A 17674-nucleotide genomic window follows, 5' to 3' on the forward strand; every position below is an offset into this window, starting at 1 on the left:
CAGCCAGCTTCTGATGCAGGGCCATGACGCTGCATGCGCTATCATGACTGAGAATTTTAACCTGTCAGGGTCTTCACAGACCCCCTGTAGGTAGTTACTGTCAAAACTGAACTGAATTGTAGGACACTCAGTATCAGATAATTGGTGTTGGAATTCACTGCAAAAATCAGAAACAAGACGAGGGTGGCCACTATTTTAATACAACAAAAAGCAATTAGAGGCATAAGAATTTAAAAAGACAAGATAAAATTACATACATGTGCAGATGATATGTTTCTAGGAAACCTAAAATGACAACCTCCTATGAATAGTAAAACCATTTTGTAAAGTAGCAAGATATAAAATTAACATATAGAAATAGTTTTCATAACCATTTAGAAGAAACAGTAACCACTTGGAAGAAATAATGGAAAAGATCCCAGATCCCATTTACAATAGCAGAAGCAAGATAAAACAAAATGTAGGCACACGTTTTTGTTTTTGTTTTTAAGATTTTATTTATTTATTCATGAGAGACAGAGAGAGACAGAGAGAGAGAGAGAGAGAGAGAGAGAGACAGGCAGAGGGAGAAGCAGGCTCCCTGCAAGGAGCCCAACATGGGACTCAATCCCCAGACCCTGGGGTCACTCCGTGGGCCAAAGGCAAGCCCTAAACCTTTGAGTGTAGGTGCAAATTTAATGAGAATTGTGTAAAACCTACATGAGAAAAACTGTAAAACATTCTTACAGGACAAAAAGTAGACTTGAACAAATGGGAAAAGATGCCATGTTTTTCATCAGAAGAATCAATATCGGAAAGATATCAACTTTCTCCAAGTTAAAATTTACAAACTTAATGGGATTCCAATAAAAATATCCAAGTTATTAATTTTTTTCTGGAGCTAGATAAGTTGATTATTATTTATTTTGGAAAATAAATGCAAGACTAGCCAGGAATCTCCCCCTACCCCCAAAAAATAGCAATGGGGGACTACCTACACATTGAAACATTTATAAAGCCCCTGTAATTAAAACATTATGCTATTGGTGCATAAATAGACAAATGGCTAATGGAAGAGAACATAAAATCCATAGACTCCAAAGGCATATGGAAATTTAGTGTTTGATAAACAAATAGCGTTGGAACAACTGATAGCCATGTGGATAAAGATAAAATTGGATTCATTCCTCACACCTTACACTAGGATAAATGCCAAATGGATCAGATACCTACATGTAAAAAATATTGAGTCATACAAATACTAGAGGAAAATATAGCTCAATTTCTTTACGACCTAGGAAGGAGGAGGACTTTCCTAACTGTGATTCTATATCTGGAATCAATAAAGGAAAATGGGAAAATTTGTCTAAAATTTTTTTAAAATTTAAATGCCTACCCAACATACCATCAAGAATATATGTATTAAAAAAAGAATATCAAAAGTTAAATTAAAAAATGGGACAAAATTGTAACTAATATCACAAAGGGCCAATATCCTTAATATACCCAAATTTTCTAAATATTGAAAAGAAACTCAAATCCTAGTCTAACAACCCAGTAGAAAAATGTGAAAATTATAGAAAAATAAATGCTAATAGCTCTTAAATATATGGAAAAATGCTGAACTTTGCTCATAATAAGACAATTGCACATTAAAACTAAACTGAGATCCATTACTTACCTATCAGATTGGCAAAAATCCCAAACTTGACAACGCACCAAGTTGGTGAGACTGCAGAGAAGCATGTGCTTTCCTGTGTTGCTGATGGGGATGAAAATGGTACGACCCTGGACAGAGATTTGACAATAGCTAGCAGGATTACCTGTGCATTTACCCTTTGCCCAAACAACCTCCTTTCTAGGTAAATATACTTGAGATACAGTGGTAAAACCTTGAAATGATGGAAGCTTAAGGTTATTTATTGTAGCACATTTTGTAATAATAAAAGGCTGCAAACAGCCAGCATATCTTTCTTTTTTTCTTTAAAGTAGGCTTCAGGGATCCCTGGGTGGCGCAGCGGTTTAGCGCCTGCCTTTGGTCCAGGGTGCGATCCTGGAGACCCGGGATCGAATCCCACGTCGGGCTCCCGGTGCATGGAGCCTGCTTCTCCCTCTGCCTGTGTCTCTGCCTCTCTCTCTCACTGTCTGCCTATCATAAATAAATAATAAAAAAAAAAATTAAAGTAGGCTTCACATCCAACCTGGGGCTTGAACTCACAGCCCCAAGGCTAAAAGTCCCATGCTCTACCAACTGCCAGCCAGGCGCCCCCTGCATGTCTTTCCATAGAGGATGGGACAGGTGAATAAACCATGGGACATACATGCCCTGGAATACTATTAAACTCTAAAAAGAATGAAGAATCTCTCTATATTGCTGAAGAGTGATCTCTAGAATAAAGGTGAAAAAAGTAACATGCGAAAAGGTGTGTATAGTATTATATTTTTTATGTAATAATGAAAGGAAAATAAAAGTATATAAATATACATACCTTTATATATAATTTTTTAAAGATTTTATTTATTCATGAGAGACACAGAGAGAGGCAGAGACACAGGCAGAGGGAGAAGCAGGCTTCACATGGGGAGCCCGATGTGGGACTCGATCCCAGGACTCTGGGATCACGCCCTGAGCCAAAGGTAGACGCTCAACCACTGAGCCACCCAGGCGTCCCTTATATACAATTTTACATACAATTTCAGCATAAAGAAAACTATTGACTACAAAGAATAAAAACACATGGAATTTATAAACATCCATGAATTCATAATGATAATAATTTTTTGAAACATCATTGCTACATGCTAACCCTTTGTGTCTCATACCTACTGCTGCATAATAAGCCCACCCCAAAATGTGATGGCTTAAAAAAACAAAACCTCGTTGATCACCCCTGGACGTTGCTAGAGTATGATCTCATTATTCTGAAAGTTGATTTTTTTTTTTTTAGATTTTATTTATTTATTCACGAGACACACAGAGAGAGAGACAGAGACAGAGACACAGGCAGAGGGAGGAGCAGGCTCCCTGCGGGAAGCTAATGTGGGACTCGATCCCAGGACCCCGGGATCAAGACCTGAGCTGAAGGCAGACGCTGAACTGCTGAGCCACCCAGGTGTCCTGTTAAATTTTTTTAAATTTTATTTATTTTTTATTTTTTTTATTATTTTTTTTATTTATTTATGATAGTCACAGAGAGAGAGAGAGAGAGAGAGAGAGAGAGGCAGAGACACAGGCAGAGGGAGAAGCAGGCTCCATGCACTGGGAGCCCGACGTGGGATTCGATCCTGGGTCTTCAGGATCACGCCCTGGGCCAAAGGCAGGCGCTAAACCGCTGCGCCACCCAGGGATCCCAAATTTTTTTTTTAAAGGGAAAGATCCAGGTGCCTTTCCTGCATGTCTTGTATTTCAAACTATCAGAATCAATGGTGAGAGAAAATAATTTACAGAAAAACCACAGCTAACAAATGCAAAAAAAAAAAAAAAAAGGTGGAAACAGAAAAATCACTACTTTGCATTCCTTTATGAAATAATGGATCTAAGCAATCATCATCAATTATTATTAAAAGTTTGGGGTGGAAAGTTGATGACAAACTTTAAACCAGGCTGGAAACTCCTGAACCCACTGATTAATCTCAACATCACTACAAATTGGACCACGCCCTGATCTGATGCAGTGGAGCCTAGAGAGCACTGCTCACAAAGTACTGAGTGACAAAAACAAAAATTATCAAGCCTCTAGATACAGTTATCAGTTTATAAAGAATACGGAGGTTAGAAAAATGTTAAATGACATCACAAGATTACAAACCCAAATCCATAATGTGAGAAATCCCATATGACAAATTACCCAGTTACTTCAATAAAACAAAACCAAAATGAAACCAGTAACAAAGACAGAGTAGCCATTCTACTGATTGAGAGAGACTTAAAAGTGGCAAAGTTCAGGCCCAGCAAGATGGTGGCTGCCTTGGAGCTCAGCTGCTGGGGAAGTGGGGGGAGGCTCCCATTGTACACAGTGGTGTAACCTGGTGGTGATGGTTTAGGCCAAATTTTCTGATGCACTCTTGGACATCAGTGTCATAGATAATACGCTGAGAGGTTCAAGAGGAGCGGTACCAACATGATTTCTCAGCTGACAAAAACACTAAATTTTTTAAGAACGCAAATATAGGGGCACCTGGGTGGCTCAGTCGGTTAAGCATCTGCCTCCAGCTCAGGGCATGATCCCCAGGTCCTGGGATCAAGTGCCTCATCATGCTCCAGGCCCAGTGGGGGACTGCTTCTCCCTCTCCCTCTCCCTCTGCCCTACTCATGCTTCTCTCTCCTTCTGTCTCAAACAAATAAATAAAACCTTAAAAAAGGGGGGGGGGGGGACGCCTGGGTGGCTCAGCAGTTGAGCATCTGCCTTCATTTCAGGTGGTGATCCTAGGGTCCTGGGATCGAGTCCCGCATGGGCTCCCCACATGGAAACTGCTCCTCCCTCTGCCTGTCTCTGCCTCTCTCTCTTATGAATAAGTAAATAAAATCTTTAAAATTAATTTTTTTAAATTCAAAAAATTAAAAAAGAACACAAGTACAGTTCTGACTATGAATTCTTGGCAAAACAGGGGGCAGATACACTGGCTTACATTGCTCTCCTAGAAAAGGCACTTGATTGAGAGGCACAAATTCTTTACTGTGACAAAATTATTGGGTTTGCTTCACGAATTCCTTTTCTCTTTGGTTTGATCCTGCCTGGAAGGATGTCTTAAGGAGCACTGAACATAATTTTCTCCTGATGGGAGGAGAATCTCCCCTCTGAGAAGTGGAAGCACATATACACAGACATGCCAGGGGGTGCCTAAGCCTTCTGGCAAACAGACTGGGGACACGTCCATTTTCCTTTGGAGATATGCCTACTTTGGATGCCTGTGTGTTTGGTTTTCCTGCACCTCTTAATAAAGTGTACTTTTCTAAAGTTTGGTTATAAGAACATTTGAAACAGCTCTCCAGCCTATGTCGCTTTTGTGAGGACATCCTAAACAGTTATTTTAGATGTGGCCCCTTGGAGACGGATAACAATCTCTGCCGAAGCCTTCCACTTCCTCCTTGGAAACTACCAATGTGCGCGAGTGGCTTCTCCCACAGGAAAAAAGCAGTTCCATACAATGACAGTCACCCTGCTCGGTGCCCAAGTGTTTGCCTTGGAGTCACACGATTGTGCAGTAATATCTTACACTAAGTATGTGAAGGCAAAAAGGAAATCCTGCTGATATGTACAAGGAGGACTTTTTTTTGTACAAGATTTAAACCAAAGGGAATTTTCTATGCCATCTTTTTTTGAAATTGCATTAAATATTTGTTGAATTTGTTTTCAAAGATTTTATTTATTTATTTGAGAGAGAGAGAGTGAACATGAGGCAGAGGGAGAGGGAGAAGCAGACTACCTGCTGAGCAGGGAGCAGGTCAGGGCTTGACCCCAGGACCCTGAGATCATGACCCCAGCCGAAGGCAGCAGCATAACTGACTGAGCTACCCAGGGGCCCCATATCTGTTAAATTTTTAAACTGTATTTAAAAACTTGTGGGACAATAGCCAAACTGTGGAAGGAGACTCGGTGTCCATCGAAAGATGAATGGATAAAGAAGATGTGGTTTATGTATACAATGGAATATTACTCAGCCATTAGAAATGACAAATACCCACCATTTGCTTCAACGTGCATGGAACTGGAGGGTATTATGCTGAGTGAAATAAGTAAAAAGGAGAACGACAAACATTATATGTTCTCATTCATTTGGGGAATATAAATAATAGTGAAAGGGAATAGAAGGGAAGGAAGAAGAAATGTGTGGGAAATATCAGAAAGGGAGACAGAACATAAAGACTCCTAACTCTGGGAAATGAACTAGGGGTGGTGGAAGGGGAGGAGGGCAGGGGGTGGGGTGACTGGGTGATGGGCACTGAGAGGGGCACTTGACGGGATGAGCACTGGGTGTTATTCTGTATGTTGGTAAATTGAACACCAATAAAAAATAAATTTATTTAAAAATAAATAAATAAAAGCTTGTGGAAGGGCAGCCTGGGTGGCTCAGCAGTTTAGTGCCACCTTCAGTCTGGGGTGTGATCCTGGAGACCCGGGATTGAGTCCCACATCGGGCTCCCTGCACGGACTCTGCTTCTCCCTCTGCCTGTGTCTCTGCCTCTCTCTCTCAAGAATGAATAAATAAATTAAAAAATCTTAAAAAATAAAATATAAAATAAAATAAAATAAAATAAAATAAAATAAAATAAAATAAAATAAAAGCTTGTGGGATCCCTGGGTGGCCCAGCGGTTTAGCGCCTGCCTTCGGCCCAGGGCGTGATCCTAGAGTCCTGGGATCGAGTCCCACATCGGGCTCCCTACATGGAGCCTGCTTCTCCTTCTGCCTGTGTCTCTGCCTCTCTCTCTCTCTGTCTCTTGAATAAATAAATAACATCTTTTTTAAAAAATGAAAGCTTGTATTCACACTATATAATATAAAGATGAACACAACATGAACTTGGAGGGAAAAAAATAAAACATGTAGTGTTGTATATATTTTTAAAAAATAAAAGACATTTCCTCTTCAAGGAGATGGCCTTGTGGCAGACGCAGAGTTGCAGATCTTTGTGAAGACCCTCACCGGCAAGACCATGACCCTCGAGGTCGAGCCCAGGGACACCACTGAGAATGCCAAAGCCAAAATCCAAGACAAGGAGGGCATCCTGCTGACCCAGCAGCATCTGATTTTTGCTGGCCAACAGTCAGAGGACAGCCCCATTGTCTCAGACAACAATAGCCAGAAAAAGTCCATCCTGCACTCGGTGCTTCACCTGAGAGGGGGCATCATTGAGCCTCCCTCCGCCAGCTGGCCCAGAAATACAACTGCGACAAGATGATTGGCCACAAGTGTTAGGCTCAGTGCACCCCGGCACTGTCACCTGCCAAGTAGTGCAGCCCCACCAACTACCTGGCCTCAGGAAGGTCGAATAAGGCTCCTGCACCAGCTCTTCCTTGGCTGGGGGTGGCCTCCTGCCAGAGCCCCAATGCCCTGGGGCCTCGGTAAAGTTTTCCTCTCATTGACTGGAGCAGTAAAAGAAAAATAAATAAGTAACAATAAGAAACCTGCCTTAGGGATCCCTGGGTGGCGCAGCGGTTTGGCGCCTGCCTTTGGCCCAGGGCGTGATCCTGGAGACCGGAGATCGAATCCCACGTCGGGCTCCCGGTGCTTGGAGCCTGCTTCTCCTTCTGCCTGTGTCTCTGCCTCTCTCTGTGACTATCATAAACAATAAAAAAAAATTAACAAAAAAAAAAAAAAAGAAAGAAACCTGCCTTAATCTTGGCAGATTTTTGCCTTTGGTTCGGGTGTCTCTAACTAAAGGCTACGGTTTTGTTTTGTTTTTTTAAGATTTTATTTATTTATTCATAGAGACAGAGAGAGGCAGAGACACAGGCAGAGGGAGAAGCAGGCACCATACAGAGAGCCTGACGTGGGACTCGATCCAGGGTCTCCAGGATCACGCCCTGGGCTGCAGGCGGCGCTAAACCGCTGCACCACCGGGGCTGCCCAAGGCTATGGTTCTGTTGTGCAAGTTCACCTTAATGTATTCAAATTCATTTATTCATTATCAGTTTTCTTGGGCCAGTCTGAATGTCTCATACATGACTCTTCAGCTAAGGCTTTTTTGTTGGGTTTAGAAATGTGATGTCTATTTTAGGAAACAGGAAGAAATATAAATTACTTCAGCAGAAAGCCTGTATTTAACTTTTTTAAAAGAGAAAGAGGCTAAAGATACCTACCAACCAAATGCAATATGTAGATTATGTTTAGATCTTGATTTAAATCAGCCAACTATAAAAAGGCATTTTGAGACAACTGGGGAAAACTGAACACGGACTGATTTTTAGATGAATTAGGAATTATTAATTTTGCTGGGTATGATAATAAAGTTATGGTTATGTTATGGCTATAAAATTTGTATGTGTTAAGAGATTTTTATTGAAGTATTTACAAGTGAAATGATATGATGTCTTGGATTGTTTTAAAATACTCTAGCAAAAGAAAAAAAACTCGTGGTGGGAAGGACAAAATATAAATAAGAGGAACAGAGTGTTGATAATCACTGAAGCTGGGCGATGGGTGTATAGAGGCTTAAGATTCCATTCTCTCTATGTATGTTTGAAACTTTCCATAATAAAAAGGTATGAATTCCCTCACTAACATCTCCCCTAGTGAAGCCATTGAACTCAAAAGAGCAAGATAAAGTGTTAGATCGAATAAAAGTTTTATAATATAAATTGCTTTCTTTAAGTTGCTTTCTTTGGTCTTGAAAGGCTTTTAACAGATAGAAGTTAAAATATTATGAAAAAATAAAAGACCATTGTCACAGTCTGTTAATCCCATATGCTTCCCATGAGAAGGATAAATACTTATATGGCAGTTTTATGGGATCCAGAGCCCAATATAGGAAAATTTCCCAAAGGGCTCTCTAACTCTCCATACTTTATTTCTTCCTCATTTTTTTTTTAAATCAGTAGGTAGGAGGAGCAAGTGGGAGAAAATTTGAGGTATAAAATAATCTCTTATTTGACCAGTTAGAGCAAAGCAAAGATGAGGGCTCTTTGGTTTGAGATACACTGGTATGATAGAAACATATGTACATTAAGGCCAGCAGGATAAGCATTTGAAATTGCCAGGTGAAGCTAGCTTTGCCCTAATAGAGTATCATTGAGAAAGCATTTCTTCAGCAAATGGCTCTTTTGAGAAGCTACTGAACTCCAGGACGGTATAAAAACACTCAGCCATGAAATACTTGGTGACTCCACAGCCCAAACTGATCCCAAACCATAAAATAGAGTGCACATCACCCATTAATTACAAGTGATACTTCTAAGACCAGGCTCAAGTCTAACTATATAAGTAAGCCACATGAGCTGCTTCCATTCCCAGTATGTCTACTCCTATCATGTGTCATCCATGCTCAGCCTATGCCTAGGACTTCACGGAGAGCTTCCTATGATCAGTGAGCTAAGAGAGAAAGCTTTTAGCCTTTATAGGCTACTCAGCACAGGAGACTGGCAGTGGTGAAAATTATACTGTTATACTGTATGCGCCATTATATTATATTCTGTAGAGAAGAAAATTCCTTCTAGTGGGTAGAACTTCAGGTAGCACATCTTGTTGTCCACTTTCCCTATTAGGGGAGCTGGGTTGAGATAAGGTCCTACAGTGATACAAAAAAAGGAGGCCAATTGTTAGCTGTATGTCAGGGACTTGGAGGGGGAAGGTAAGAAAATAGATGACAAGGAAGATAAGAGATATGTGGATAGATTTAAGATCCTCTTAAATTGGGTCTAGACTATGAAAGTATTTATGCATCTTGTGCATCTTCAAAATGAAGGAGACTTTCCACCATCTGGACCTATTCTGTGAGTGCTGGTCAGCTTCCTCCCCCCATCACCCCAGAACTTGCTCAATGGATTCATAAATAAAATGGGCTCAATGACATGGATTTCCCCTTACTAATGTGCTTACTGACATCACTATTACCCGATGTACCAGCAAAGTGGCTAATCTTTAGCCACATGCACTTGGGGACAGCCAGGCACCTTGGGGCAGGTTGATCATACCATAAAGTGGTACTGACCTGCCTCCAATGGAATAGACACTCATTCTGATGTTGATTTGTTTCCCCTGCTCACCATGTCTCTGGAAGCATCACCAACTAAGGCTTGTTAAGTGCTGTATGTAGTTCTGGTATCTCATACTTATGGATAATGTTAATTTAAATACAAAAAAAATTTTTTTGAATATAGAATTCCATTAGTCATAGGTTTGTCTTATTTCTCTTATTCTTATTCATGAAAGGAAAAGAGAACATATCTAATCATACCCAGTAAAGAGTACATCTGTGAAATTGTAGTATGTCTGGAATTCTCGAAAATAGCTGTTTCTTGGCTCTTATAGAGATATTATTCCCATGCAGAGATATTATGTTCCAGGTAGTGGACTCAGGGCACCAAAACTGTAATTTTTTTTTCAAAAAAGCAGTATGGCTTGTTTAGGCTTTACAGGAAAGATAGTTGTTCTCTTTGCAGGCATCTACTGAAGGAAGAGCAATAGATCATCATTATGTTAAATGAGACTAAGCAATCAGGAAACATGATATTATTTAAACCTTTTAAAATCGTTTGGTAAAATACATAGGCCTTGGAATGTCTTTTACGTAGGTTGGAACAAAGAAGGTAGAATCAAGCTATATAAGTTATTATAAAATACTTAGCAGTAGTTGGCATGTTGGACAGTGTTGTGGCTGAATTAGGGGCAACTGGAAATGAAGGCAGTAACGTTTCATTAAGAGAGTAGAAATATTGAATTAAAATATAAGTATTTTTACTAACTTTGTGGCCTTCCTACAAAGTATCTAGGTACAGAAAGGCTCTTGTTGGATGTTTGTTTGTTAAAAGTGATATAGTTATAGAAGGGATACCTTCTTCTGCTTCTTGATGCAAAGGATATATATTGGTTTGCTAGGGCTGCCATAGACTGGGTGGCTTAAACAATAGAAGTTTATTTTCTCACAGTTCTAGAAGCTAGAAGGCTGAGATCAAGGTGTTGTCAGGATTGGTTTCTTTTGAAACCTCTCTCCTTGGCTTGTAGATGTCTCTGTTCTCCTTGGGTCTTCCCACGGTCTTCTCTGTATATCTGTCTGTGTCAAAATCTCCTTGTCTTATAAAGATAACTGTCAGATTGGATTAAGTTTCATCCTAATGTCCTCATTTTAACTTAATTACCTCTTTAAAGACCTAATCTCCAAATACAGTCATATTCTAAGGCCAACTGGGGGTTAGGAATTCAGCATACGAATTTGGGGGAAAAGCAATTCAGCGCATAACAGGTACTTTGAGAAAAGATTGATCTGCAAGAAGTGGTCACTGCAGGGCTTCCCCCCACCCACCCATGTTCTCAGTTCCCACTTATCAGCTTTGTACACCCTTCCTCCAGCTTCTGCACGCTCTGCTGCTACAAGCTTACACTCACTTGCAGCTTTCTGAGGATTGCCCTTGAGCACTGGACTCCTGCTGCTCCTCGCCTTCCCCCACCCCCACACACCATTGAACTCCGCCTCACAGTGCAGAGGGTTGGAAGTGCCTGGGAGTATTACAAATCCACTTGACCTCCCACCCCAGCCCTTGAGCAGTCATTGGCTAGGAGTACAAAAGCCTCTGTCTTTAGGACAGGACAAACTGAAGCCTAATTGTTACCCTAGAGCTCCCAGCAGGTCCAGGTGTGTCTGGGGCATCACACGCAATCTGACTCTGGTTCCTGCCCCTTTGGGAAACTGCTTCACCACTCCCTCACTTGTTCTCCTGAGGACTTTCCTTACTAAGCCACTTCCATATGGGTCCCTGACTCAGAGAGGGCTTCTGGAAGGATCCTACACAAAACCTATTTTAATTGGTAAAACAGAACAAATAATTCAACCTAATATGTCAAGACCAGAAGGAAAGAGGCACAGAAGGAGGAGCTCTTGTTGTTTAAAGGTCATTGAAATAGGATTTTCAGAAGTAAACACTGGAAATTTAGTCAGTTACTAACACAGAAGTTCCTGCCCTGTGGGTGTGGTGTCTTCTAGAAATTCTCCACCAGGTCACCTGATGGAGATTCTTTTGTTTTAAGATTTTATTTATTCATTCATGAGAGACACATAGAGAAAGGCAAAGACATAGGCAGGAGAGGCAGAGTCCCCACTGAGCAGGGAGCCTGATGCCAGACTTGATCCCAGGACCCCAGGATCATGACCTGAGTCAAAGGCAGACGCTCAACCACTGAGCCGCCCAGGCATCTCCAATGGAGATTTCTAAAGGGAATTATGACTCAATAGGTTGACAGTAAAGGAAGGATTTAATTAAAAGCAGAATGGAAAAAAAAAAAAAAAAAAAGCAAAATAGCCCTAAGGTAATATTTGCATTGGGAGAGGTAGAAGTCACAATTTATTTTTTTAAATTTTATTTATTTATTCATGAGAGACACAGACATAGACAGAGACAGAGACACAGGTAGAGGGAGAAGCAGGCCCCACGCAGGGAGCCTGATATAGGACTCCATCCCAGGACTCCAGGATCACATCCTGAGTCAAAGGCAGATGCCCAACCGCTGGGCCGCCCAGGTGTCCCCAGAAGTCACAATTTAATTAGAAATTCCCATAGCATTAAAATTTTCTGAAGAGGGATGCCTGGGTGGTTCAATCAGTTAAGTGTCTACCTTCACCTCATGTCATGATCCCATAGTGCTGGGACTGAGCTCCACATTGGGCTCCCTGCTCAGTCGGGAGTCTGCTCCTCCTTCTTCCTCTTCCTCTCCCTTAGCTTGTGTTCTCTCCTCTCTTGCTCACTTTCTCTCTCTAATAAATAAATCTTTAAAAAAGTTTTTTTTTCTGAAGAGACACCTGTCAAAACTTATCAGAAATGGAACATGGCGGGGATCCCTGGGTGGCTCAGCGATTTAGCGCCTGCCTTCCGCCCAGGGCATGACCCTGGAGTCCCAGGATCAAGTCCCACATCAGGCTCCCTGCAGGGAGCCTGCTTCTCCCTCTGCCTCTCTCTGCGTCTCTCTCTCTCTCACTCTCTGTGTCTCTCATGAATAAATAAATAAATTAATTAAAAAAAAAAAAAGAAAGAAATGGAATATGGGGACAGACCTTTGACTTGGGTGCCACCTAGTATATGAAAGACATGAAGACCAGAGTGACCTAGGGTTCCTGCCATGTGAAAATAACCTTTCAAATAAGCAGATCCAGGGATGTCTGGGTGGCTCAGGTGTTGAGCATCTGCCTTCAGCTCAGGGCTTGATCCTGGAGTCCCAGGATCAAGTCCCACATCAGGCTCCCTGCATGGAGCCTGCTTCTTTATCCCTCTGCCTATGTCCCCCCCTCCCTTTCTCTCTGTCTCTCATGAATAAATAAATAAATAAATAAATAAATAAATAAATAAATAAATAAATAAATTTTAAAAAGGCAGATCCAACACATCCATAATTTTTTTTTAAGATTTTAATTATTTATTTGAGAAAGATAGATAGTAAGGGCAAGCAAGGGGAGGAGCAGAGGGAGAGGGACAAGCAGACTCTGTGCTGAGCTTGAAGCCCAACATGAGGCTCAATCCCACGATCCCAAGATTATGACTTGAGCCAAAATCAAGAGTCAGACACTTAACTGAAAGAGCCACCCAGGCAGCCCTCATTCATGATTTTTAAAAATATATTCACTGAACTTAAAAAAAAAAAAAAAAACAACTATATACTTTATCCATGAATTTTCCTCTAGAATAGGTAGTTTCCTAATGATGAAGAAAGGCAATGTGCTTCTTGCCAATAGGTTTCCCTCTGACATAAGTCAAAGATCCACTTTGGTTTACCTGTAGTCTGCTAAAGCATGTGACATGATAATTTAATTTTAGTTCTTATAAGGAAGAACCCTCAAATTAACAATCAGTAGAATTTTACCATATGATGGTGGATGCTGCCTAGAACTGATATTTGCCACATCTCCCTCTAACCATCAAATAGAAAATTGAGAGCAAATAAAAACACCCAGAACTTATTCTCATAGTATAATTCACAAACAGGAAAGACTACACATTCCAATTCAAGAGAAAAGGAGGGAGATAAATGCCAGTGACTAGCAGAACTGGGGCTGGAGCCCAATAGACGTGGCTGTGCAAGAGTGGAGAATGTGGGTAGTCCTACCAGTGGCAGAACATAGGTAATATCAACAAGATTCACCCCTCAAAGGAAAGGAACCCATCCTGAAGGGAACTACTGAGAGCAGATCTGAGACTGATGTGTTAAAGCACTAGCAATAGAGAAGTCACAGGAAGTGGCTTGGAAAGTGCCTGTGACCTTTGGAAGTACTACTTCTATGGGAAAAAAAGGGAGGCACCCTGAAAGATAGCAGTGGCCCCAAAAGGTTTCCATAGATGATGAAGAAAAGGAAAGAAGTAGCTCAGAATAAGGATTTTTCTTAAATAGATGAGATCAGAGAAAGCTTGACTAGAAATAAAGGTATCCTACATTAAAGAAACAGCCCTACAATGTGGCAACAGAAGAGGGAACTCTTGAACTGAGCATTAGTAAAAATACTTAAACCTTCCCTCTTTACCCTCCAGAAATTCCTCCTTCAAATGATTCATTGAGAAAAAAAAACAACACATTCCAAATATGAACAAAAAAATTAAAATCAAGCATCAAAGATATAAGTGTTAAAAATGAGAATCAATTATGTTTGTCAGATGAAAACACTCAGAAAAATTCCTATCATGAGGCAAGGGAAAATTGCAAAATAATGATCCAACCTGAATTTAGAACACTTGAAAAAGCAATTGTAGATATGGCCAGGGGGTGGGGGTGAGGGTGTTGTTGGATCACAAGAAACAAAAATGCAAAAATAGAGAATGGACCAAACCAGAAGATGATGGAAAATGTAGCTGATAAGTTTAGGAAAGAGACTGAAAAAGGTAAAATTATCTCAGAAATGAAGGTTAAATTACCAATGTCCAAGGGAGAATAAATTAGCTGAAAATACAGTAAAGGATACAGAGAATATAAGTGAAAGAAGCCAAGAAAATGATTCAAAAATAAGGAGTTTTTTTTTCAAAGATCAGAAAGCAATAGATACAGAAAATAGGCAAGGAGGATCAACAGATGTATAATTGGAGTCTCTGAGAAAGAAAAGCAAAACAGTGGAATGGAACTAATTTTTAAATTCCAATTCAAAAAAGTGTTTTGAAATTAAATAGGATCCAAGCATGCATATTTTATTATCTTTTAAAAGCACCACATTTGCCTGGAGAAATCAACTCAGGACAGGTGGAATTTTCAGTCTTTAAAGATTAAAAAAATTCTTAGGGACTCTAAGCAGAAAGACCAAGTCACTTAACAAGGGGAAAATCAGTACAGCATTGTATTCTCAGGAATACATAACATAAACATTCAGTACAAGAAACAGTGGAATAGCATCTACAAAAGGAGTTGTGGGACACTTTACCTATAATACCAAGGCTGTAGGAAAGCAAGTTCAAACATGCCCCCAACTCAGGCAATATCGTTCTTGCCAGCTCTTTCTGAAAGAGGAATAGAGTTGCATAGGAGCTCAGTTTGTATATGCTATTGAAGTTAAGCTGGCATAAATTCAAATTAGAGCATTAAAATTTTGAGATGTGAAAGATAGTCCCTATGGTAGCCACAAAGAAAATACCTAAACAATATAAGCAAAAGGAAACCAGAAAGAAATGAAAACCTACAAAAAAACAACTAAATACAAAAGAAGACAGTAGTGCAGGAGATGAGGGGGGAAGTCCTATAAGGCATATAGAAAACAAATGGCAAAACAGTAGAATTAAATCCTTTCGTGTCAGTAATTACATTAAATGTAAATGGATTAAACTCTCCAAAGCCAGAGATTAGTAGAATGGATTTTTTTTTTTTTTTAGTAGAATGGATTTAAAACACATGATCCAACACATGCTGTTTATAAAAAACTTTCACTTTGATCCAAAGACCCAAATAGGTTGAAAGTGAAAGAATAGGAAAAAGACATTCCATACAAGTGGTAGCCAAGATGGAGGAGAAGTTGCTAAACTAATACCAGACAAAACAGTTACAAAATGAGATGCCTGAGTGGCTCAGTCAGTTGGGTGTCCAACACTTGATCTCAGCTCAGCCCTTGATCTCAGGGTCACGAGTTCAAGCCTACTTTGGGCTCCATGGTTACAACAGACAAAGAAGGATGTTGTGCGTTAATAAAAGTTTTGATACACCAAGAAAATACAACAATTATAAACATCTATGTATGTAATAACAAAGATTCATAAAGCAAAAACTGAAAAATTGAAAAGAGAAATAGAATTTTACAGTAATTGTTGGGAGACTTTAATACCCCACTCTCAATAAACAACCAGAGAATAAGTGAGAGGACTTGAACAACACACACAAAAAAACAGTTCTAACTATCAAACTTTTCACCCAACAACAAAATATACTTCTTTTTCAAGTGCCCGTGGAACATTCTCCAACATAGACCCTATATTAAGCCACAAATCAATTCTTAATAAATTTTTAAAAAGTAAATATCTTCAAAGCATTTTCTCTGACCTTGACAGGATGAAGTTAGAAATCAAGAACAGAAGGGAAGTTTTAAAATTCACAAATTTGTGGAAATCAAACAACACATTCTATTTTTTTAAGTCATGTAAAGTCAATCCATGTCTTAAAATCATTACCTTAAAATAGTGCATCTTTGGGGCACCTGGGTGGCGTGGTCGGTTAAGTATCTGCCTTTGGCTCAGGTCATGGTCCCAGGTGCTGGGGATCCAGCCTCACCTCTGGCTCCCAGCTCAGTGGGAATCTGCTTCTCCCTCTCCTCCTTGCTGGTGTGCTCTCTCTTGCTATCTCTCTCCTTCTCAAATAAAATCTTTGAAAAAAAATAGTGCATCTTTGCATTAGCTTTATTATTTATAAGAACCACCTGGTGAGCTTATTATTAAAATACAGATTCTGGGGCTAACCTCCAGAGATTCTGATTCAGTAGGTCTCGGGTAGGCCTGGAGAACCTGAACTTAACACACTCTGACATGATGCTGCTCCTGTCAACCAATAGACTATTTTGTGTAACTCTGTCCCAGAACAAAACATAGTAGTTAATTTTGTTTTAAAACAATTTAAAGTTTTGGGATGCCTGGGTGGCTCAGCAGCTGAGTGTCTGCCTTCAGCTCACAGGATCCAGGATCGAGTCCCACATCGGGCTCCCTGTGGGAAGCCTGCTTCTCCCTCTGCCTGTGTCTTTGCCTCTCTCTCTCTCTCTCTGTGTCTCTCATGAATAAATAAATCATTAAAAAAATAAAACAGTTTAAAGCTTTGAATAATATCATTATTTCAAACCTATTGTTTGACGTGACTGTATAAATACACGCAGATAGACATACGTATACAACTGTCAATGTATAATGAAGTTAGAAATTATAAGAAATGTATGAAAGAGAGAGATTGGTAGCTCAAATGAAAAAGAATTGGACTCTGGGTACAGAACTGGTGCTCAAAACTTGGTAGAAAAATGCTCTTTGGCTTTCATCTCTCCTGCCTTGACCTTACCCAAGTACCTCTCCTAGCCTCAAGCGTGTTGCCATCTGGACTGACTGGCATGACATTTTTGGATAGTCCAACTTGAGACATTGGTGAAAGAAGAAGGCTTCTCCTGCTTGAAAGAGTGGAAGTGTCTAATGATCTTGTCACTTTCTGCCTGGATGTAATAAACATTGATGTGACGAATAACACAGGCAAGGGTATAGCCATTCCTCAGTCACCTTTACTCTCTGTTGTGAAGTTGTAAACTGGCCTGTTTTTTTCTTGGTGACTTTTCTTTATCCAGGCTCTCTCTTGCTTCCAGATTATTTTTTGCCCGTGCTCCCTGCCTAGACAGTCACTGAATATTACCAAAAGTTTGCTCCTCCTCTTGCTTGGGTGTCCTAAGGCAATGTCTCCTCAAAAACATTTTAGAAAAAAAAATGTGCTTTTAGAAGAAAAAAATTGCTTTGCTCCTAATTCTTCTGGTGTTGTTCAACAATGCAGCAAAAACTGCCTTGTTTGCCATTTCCACAACGTGGGGAAAACTGTCAGGGCAAAGAGATAAAGTCCCACA

General features: G+C 40.2%; 1 long non-coding RNA gene across 4 annotated transcripts in view; it reads right to left on the minus strand.

Annotated features, from left to right (window-relative positions):
• The window catches only part of LOC140602662 (uncharacterized), a 36082-nt gene extending 18416 nt beyond the window's left edge, over positions 1 to 17666 (minus strand). For 2 of the 4 annotated variants that reach the window (XR_012005562.1, XR_012005565.1), the window contains exons 1-3: positions 17470 to 17665; positions 16260 to 16450; positions 9875 to 10086 (exon numbers count right to left, since the gene is read on the minus strand). This is a non-coding gene — a long non-coding RNA (uncharacterized lncRNA). Of the gene's footprint in view, positions 1 to 1660; positions 1768 to 1883; positions 2125 to 7106; positions 7258 to 9874; positions 10087 to 16259; positions 16451 to 17469 lie in introns of those variants that run through there. The other 2 variants (XR_012005564.1, XR_012005563.1) reach the window with 2 other exon arrangements.
• Positions 17667 to 17674: the final 8 nt, after the last annotated feature.

This window comes from Canis lupus, chromosome 13 (assembly GCF_048164855.1).
Source record: "Canis lupus baileyi chromosome 13, mCanLup2.hap1, whole genome shotgun sequence".
NCBI classification, from domain to species: Eukaryota; Metazoa; Chordata; class Mammalia; order Carnivora; family Canidae; genus Canis; species Canis lupus.